Source organism: Tripterygium wilfordii, chromosome 8 (genome assembly GCF_013401445.1).
Source record: "Tripterygium wilfordii isolate XIE 37 chromosome 8, ASM1340144v1, whole genome shotgun sequence".
In the NCBI taxonomy this organism is placed as follows: Eukaryota; Viridiplantae; Streptophyta; class Magnoliopsida; order Celastrales; family Celastraceae; genus Tripterygium; species Tripterygium wilfordii.
The window spans coordinates 9,216,463-9,223,962 of NC_052239.1; the positions used below are offsets into that span (position 1 = coordinate 9,216,463).

At 42.4% G+C, this 7,500-nt stretch overlaps 2 pseudogenes; both read left to right on the plus strand.

The window, feature by feature from the left end:
• LOC120003612 overlaps positions 1 to 6,515 on the plus strand; it is a 7,494-nt pseudogene extending 979 nt beyond the window's left edge.
• A 677-nt stretch (positions 6,516 to 7,192) lies between these two features.
• LOC120004682 overlaps positions 7,193 to 7,500 on the plus strand; it is a 2,660-nt pseudogene continuing 2,352 nt past the window's right edge.

Here is a 7,500-nt window from a genome sequence, read left to right on the forward strand (position 1 = left end):
TGAGAAATCAAAGTTTTTGCGTTCTGGGGGGAGTCTGGTCGCAAGGTTGAAACTTAAAGGAATTGACGGAAAGGCACCACCAGGAGTGGAGCCTGCGGCTTAATTTGACTCAACGCGGGGAAACTTACCAGGTCTAGACATAGTAAGGATTGACAGACTGAGAGCTCTTTTTTTTTTTTTGATCAAAATGTAAGTATATATTGAAGATCAAAAAGCCATACAAAACCGGGAAAACCCAGAAAGTTTATGTACAACCAACAAATACCCGGTCAGGCCAGGAAAAACAACTGAGTACAAGCACCCAGACAAAACCTAGCTAAGCAAAAGAAATCTCAGCAAAGAAATAAAACAGAGGTTATCCAAGACACTAGAAAAGAAAACTGGTTTATGAGATAACCACCTAAACCCAACCAACCCCAAACCAAACACCAAATGGGTAAATAAAAGCTCCATTGTGAGAAGACCATAAAGATAGATCCAACACAACAAAACACCACAAGAAACACCATTAGTCATCCAGCACCAAAGCAACCAAATCCCAGCTATAAAACTAGCACCAGAAGGCATGCAGCAACTAGAAAGCCAACCAGAACACCAAACAAGGTCAAGAGCCAAACCAGAACCAGGACCAGCAACCCAGCAACAAAGAACAGCTCCAGAAACCACAAAGCAAGCAAACAACCACAGCAGCCAAACCCCAGCTCTCTCAGCAAGCACCAGACACAAGCAGAGGTTAGCCAAGGCACCCACAGCTCCAACCAGAGAAGAAAACAACCAGAAAAGCAAATAGAACTATCCATAAGCTCTACCCACAGATCCATCCCTAATCCAACTCAGCATAACCAGCTACTGGAGGAAGGGAGGTATTCTTGTCATGGAAAAACATAATAGTAAAGAACATCACTTGAAACCTATGAATCAAAAGTTCAATAGGATAACAAGTTTTCTAAAAAATTCTTCCATTTCTCTCCTGCCAAATCAAATACACTACTAGACCTAGAGAAACACTCCTCATTCTAGCTACTGAGACATTCCTGCCACTCCTCAACCCTCTAATAGAACTAATTAAAGTAGCCATTCTTCTATTAATTCCCAACCAGCAGGTAATCCTTCCCCAAAAGTCAGAAGTCCAATTACAATTGAAGAATAAATGCATATGAGACTCCTCTTCCTGCCTGCAAAAAATACAAAAGGTGTCTGTTGGAACAAATCTCAGTCTATCCCTTATTCTCAACCTCCCCAAAACAGTAAGCCAAAGAATGAAACTATATCTAGGCAAGGACCAAGCTTCCCACACCACTTTAAACCAGCTAACAGTGGCCTTTTTAACTCTGAAATGCTCATAAGCACAGTTGGAAAATAGCTGAGGTCTATTTTGCCAGCTATGAATAAGACTTATGGCCTGATTTTGCCCTCCATAATCCTGCACAAGCTGGTTTTTGAGATAGAAAATGGCCTTCCACAGAGGAGAAGAGTTCCTTTGCAAACCAAACTAGCTTGCCAAAAAGGAAGTTGATTCAAATAGCAATGGTGCACCCACTGTATCCATAGAGAGTCAGCTTTGTTGTGGATGTTCCATAAATGCTTGGCAATGAAGCTAAGATTTCTAGCCCTCAAATCCATAAGCCCTAAACCCCCTTCTTTCTTAGGCAAACAAACATTCACCCAAGCAACAGGAGCTGAAGTTCTCCTCAAGGCATTTCCACCCCATAAAAAATTTCTACATAAACAAGTGATCTTCTTAATAACCTGCTCTGGTAGAGGAAAAATGCTAATCCAGAATTGAACAATTCCCTGCAAAATAGAATTCAGAAGCTCCAGTCTGCCAGCATAGGATAAATGCTTCCCCAACCAGCTCTGAATGGCCATCTCCAATTTTTCCAAGAGGGGAGAGAACTGACTTGACAAAAGTCTATGAGGACTAAGAGGAACTCCCAAATACTTGAATGGAAAGGAACCTTCTGAAACCCAGTATCATGAAGAATACTTTGCTTGGTTACATCACTAACTCCCCCAAAATAAATGGAGGACTTATCAGCATTAATTTCCAGGCCCAAAACACTATTGAAATTCAACAGCTGCTGATGAAGAATATGCACAGAAGGCCTGTCTCCCCTAGCAACCAGAAGGATATCATCTGCAAAGGCCAGGTGAGTAATTTTCTGATGAAGGCACTTAGGATGATATTTAAACTCAGGATTTGCAAAAGCAATATTCAGCAATCTAGAAAAGTATTCCATGCAAGCAATGAAAAAATAAGTAGAAAGAGGATCCCTCTACCTTATCCCACCCTTGCCATGAAAGAACCCAAACAGATCTCCATTGACAGCCACAGAAAAAGAAGTAGTCTCCACACACTTCATAATAAGACGGACAAATTGCCTTGAGAACCCAAGCATCAAGAGCAGCTGCCTAATAAATGGCCACTGAATAGAATCAAAAGCCTTTCTGAAATCAATCTTCATAAGGAATCTAGGAGAAGTTCTTTTCCTGCCATAATTCCTAAGAAATTCTTGAACCAAGTTAATGTTGTTTGCCATTCTCCTCCCTCCCAAGAAAGCATTCTGGGCAGGGCTGATAATACTTTGCAAAGCCTTAGCTAGTCGTCCAGCAAGAATTTTAGATATGACTTTGTAAGTAACATTACAACAAGATATAGGTCTAAAATCTTTCACAGAATTCACATTAGCAGATTTAGGGATCAAAGCAATCACAGCATGATTCACTTGTCTCAAGAGAGCACCAGAATTAAAGAAATCCTTCACTACAGCACAAAAATCATCCCCAACTATACCCCAAGACTTCTTGAAAAAGCCAGAAGAGTAGCCATCAGGCCCAGGAGCCTTGTTATTCCCAATAGAGAAAAGGGAACCCTTAATATCCTCAACATTAACAGGAGCTAGAAAAAGAGACTAAGCACCTTCATCAAGACAGGGACCATTCTGCACCACATTCAGGTCCAAAGGAAGAGTTGGTTTGGAGGTCCCTAGAAGCTGTTGATAGTACTTAACAAACTCGCTTCCAACTTCATCAATAGATAGGTCTGAATTTGGTGAGCTTCCAAAGCAGAAGTAGCTCCAATAACCTTTTTAGAAATATGACAAAAGTGCAATTTCTTCAGCAACTTCAAAGGGGCTTTCAAATGCTTGAGCCTTTTACATAGAATAAACATAGGTGTACCATGAACAGGAATGGACCAGTTTGAATTAACCAATTGTAGAAATTGATCATGCTCCACCCACATATTTTAAAACTTGAAAGATCTCCTACCATGTAAATGAAGAGCACCAATTTGGACTCTAGCTTGTGAATGATCAGACAAAGCACCAGGAGGATAAAAATGAACTTGGCAAAGCATCTGCATAGTATACCAGAGAGGATTCACAAGAACACTATCAATTTTACTCCAAACATTATCGTTAGACCAGGTGTAATGACTACCAATGTAATTCAAATCATAAAGACCCAAATCTGAGCAATACTCCCTTAAGTCAGCAGTTTCATAAGTGGTAACACTACTCCCTCTATGCCTATCAACCTGAGACAGGACAGAGTTAAAATCCCCCAGAATAAGCCAAGGAACATTGGGGGACCAGCTCCTCAAATCATCCCAGAGAACTCTCCTAGCAATGATAGTATTAAACCCATAAACAAAAGCAGCATGAAACTTAATCTGGCTAACCAAACAGGTAATAGCAACATGCATTACTTGAGCAGAGAAAGCAATAGGCTTAACATTAACACTAACTGGATTCCAGAATACTACAATTCTAGCTATACTGGTAATGCCTACATTAGCAAGGAACTTCCAATTCTTCAACTTAAACTTTTGAAAAGAATTGAGCTTAGAGAAGGTCAATTTAGTTTCAAAAAGACCACAAACATCAACTTTACTTTTCTTCATGAGGCTAGCAACCTCATGCTGCTTTAGAGGACTATTGAGCCCTCTAATATTCCAACTGTACACTAATATGGAATAGGAGGAGGTGATGGAGACCCCCTAGCACTACCAGATGTCCTCTTGGCAAGATTCCTAGCACCACTCCTTGTTCTAGCCCCCACAGAACCAACCTGGTTAGATTTATCAGCTTTATCAGTGAGAGTGACATGCCCCTCATGAGTAACCAGACCACCACCACCTTGATTTCCATTACTGCCTTGAGTCCACTGTTTCTTTTTAGGAGTTTTTGAGTTCTTTTTGCCTCTGAAAACCTCCCAACCATCATCAACCTCCAACTGCATAGGATCAAAAGTAGTAGTTTCAAGAACTGTCTTACCTTTCTGATTATCGACTAGACCATTCCTGCCAGACTGATCCCCCATTCTATTCAACACACTTCATTTCTTAACACCTTCCACATTGCCATCAGACTGACGCCCCACCTTTCTGCTGCCAGCTCTAGCATTAATAGGCCTAGAACACACCCCAATGTTATGTCCAAGAACCTTGCAATTTTTGTAGAATTTAGGCAGGGTTTCATACTCCACGGACTGCTCTAAGGGGGTACCATTGGGTAACAGACTGTCAATGGTGTGAGGTAATTCATCTAACAGATCAATTTCCACCAAAACTCTAGCATACAATAGCCTTGAGAGGGTGGAGGTTTTTTGTCACATTGTAAAGCCTTTCGCAACACACTAGCTATCTTGGATAAACACTTTAGACCAATATTTCAGAGGTAAATTAGGGAATTTAACCCACTGGGACCTCAGTCATTTCTTCGGAAGCAAAATCAAAATATTCAGGCATAGATCGAAGCATTAAAGGTCTCCCATAAACCAAATAAGGACCCCCACTCAACACAACAAGCTTATCTTCTTCCTTAGTGAATCTATAGATCAACCAACCATAATCATGAATAGTTAAAACTGCCTCACATTTCCAGACCGATTCAATGATGCCATTCAAAGCCCTATACCAAGGGAATTTACCAGCAACATAACCAATTATACAATTATTCCACACATCACAATTATCATCTAGGTCATCACCAAGCAAAACACAGTTCTTCTTAGCACTGATTTCAGAAAAATGCTCAAGCTTTGGACAAGAATCTAAACTTCCATTGCTACTAAATAAATCACGCCATTTACCCTTAATTGGAACCTCAGGATTACCTGAAGGAGAACTAGTAGCAGTAAAGACTAGAGCATCACTCTGACTTCAAACCTCAGAATCAGAATTCCCACCATTAACACAAGCAGCAGTGGTTTTAACCCTAGCCCCACGACCTTCCTCAGATGTGAATAATCCATTACTGGGTTTGCTAATCTCTGAATAAACAAAACGAGGTACATTGTAGTCAAAAAATTTGGATTTACCACCTGAACTATTCTCAGAGAGAGTGTAATCCAACTGTTCCTCTTCTAGTTCCTTCTCCTCAGAGCAGTCTTCAACTAACACTCGTTCATTGACAGAACTCGGACTCACATCAGTAGTAGTTGCTTCGTCGACATTAATCAGGTACTTACTTGGGCTTGAACCTCTAGCTATGGTTTTGAAGGTCTCTAATGGCTCAGAAATTACAACCTCCCTTTGAAGATTTTCTGTAACAACTTGTCTTTGTACTGGGAGAGCTATCACCGTGTTTTTATGAAGCTCAATTTGGGCCTCCGTTTGAAGTTGCTTCACCGTTTTCTTTCCCCGTGACCCAAGGGTCATCTTTGCCTTCTTATTGTTAGCCATCAAAAAGAAAGAAACCAGTAATCATGGAAAAGAGCCGATCAGTAGAGAAAACGGGAGGGAAAGAAATTTCGAGAAAATGAGAGCATCTCTCTCTAGCTTGCTCTCTCCACACCCCTGATAGCTCTTTCTTGATTCTACTGAGAGCTCTTTCTTCTTCTTTTTGATCAAAATGTAAGTATAAATTGAAGATCAAAAAAGCCACACAAACTGGGAAAACCCAGAGAGTTTATGTACAAACAACAAATACCCCGACAGGCCAGGGAAAACAACTGAGTACAGGCACCCAGACAAAACCAAGCTAATAAAAGAAAAAACCAGCAAAGGATAAAACAGAGGTTATCCAAGACACCAGAGAAGAAATCTGGTTTCTGAGATAACCATCAACCCCAACCAGCTCCAAACCAAACAACAAATGGGTGGTGGTGCATGGCCGTTCTTAGTTGGTGGAGCGATTTGTTTGGTTAATTCCATTAACGAACGAGACCTCAGCCTACTAACTAGCTACGCGAAGGCATCCCTCCGCGGCTGGCTTTTTAGAGGACTACAGCCACTTAGGTCGAGTAAGTTTGAGGCAATAACAGGTCTGTGATGCCCTTAGATGTTCTGGGCCACACACGCGCTACACTGATGTATTCAACGAGTCTATAGCCTTGGTCGACAAGCCCTAGTAATCTTTGAAATTTCATCGTGATAAGGATAGATCATTGCAATTGTTGGTCTTCAATGAGGAATTCCTAGTAAGCGCGAGTTATCAGCTCGCGTTGACTATGTCCCTGCCCTTTGTATACACCACCCGTCACTCCTACCGATTGAATGGTCCGGTGAAGTGTTCGGATCATGGCGACGTGGGTGGTTCGTCGTTGGCAATGTCCCAAGAAGTCCACTTAACCTTATCAGTTAGAGGAAAGAGAAGTTGTAACAAGGTTTCCGTTGGTGAACCTGTGGAAGGATCATTGTCAAAACCTGCAAGGCAGAACGACCCACGAACAAGTGAAAACTAACGCGGGCATTGGGCCTTTTGGGCCGATCGCTCGAAGTCCAAGGGGAGGGATGTGGGAAACTACAACTCCTCTTCTATGGGCACAACGAACCCCTGCGCAAATTGTGCCAAGGAACAAAAAAAAGATGTGCTCTCCCTTCGCTTGGAAACAGTGTCGTAGGGGGTTGCGTCGTCGTCCATATTATATATGAAACGACTCTCGGCAATGGATATCTCGGCTCTCACATAGATGAAGAACGTAGCGAAATGCCATCAGGCAGAGGGTACGCCTGCCTAGGTGTCACGCAATGTCGAGAAGAATCCCTTCAACCCCTACATAGGGAATAGTTAGGGGTGACAGATATTGGCCTCCCGTGTGCTCCCGCTCACGGTTGGCCCAAAAAACAACCCCTTGGCGATGGCAGCCACGGCACATGGTGGTTGAAAGCACTAGCTCCTTAAAAACCGTTGAGGGCAAGCCTCATCGATGGGGAGCAAAAGACCCTGATGCAAGCGTCCTCACGAAGCAACCCCAGGTCAGACGGGAACACCCACTAAGTTTAAGTATATCAATAATTAGAGGAAAAGAAACTTACAAGGATTCCCTTAGTAACGACGAGTGAACCAAGAAGAGCCCAGCTTGAGAATCAATCACCTTTGACGTCCGAATTATAGTATGGAGAAGCGTCCTCAGTGGCAGACCGGGCCCAAATCCCCTTAAAGGAGGCACCGAAAAGGGTGAGAACCCCGTCGTAGCCTAACCCTGTCGCACTACGTGGTGTTGTCGATGAGTCGGGTTGTTTGGGAATGCAGCCTAAATCGGACGGTAAATTCC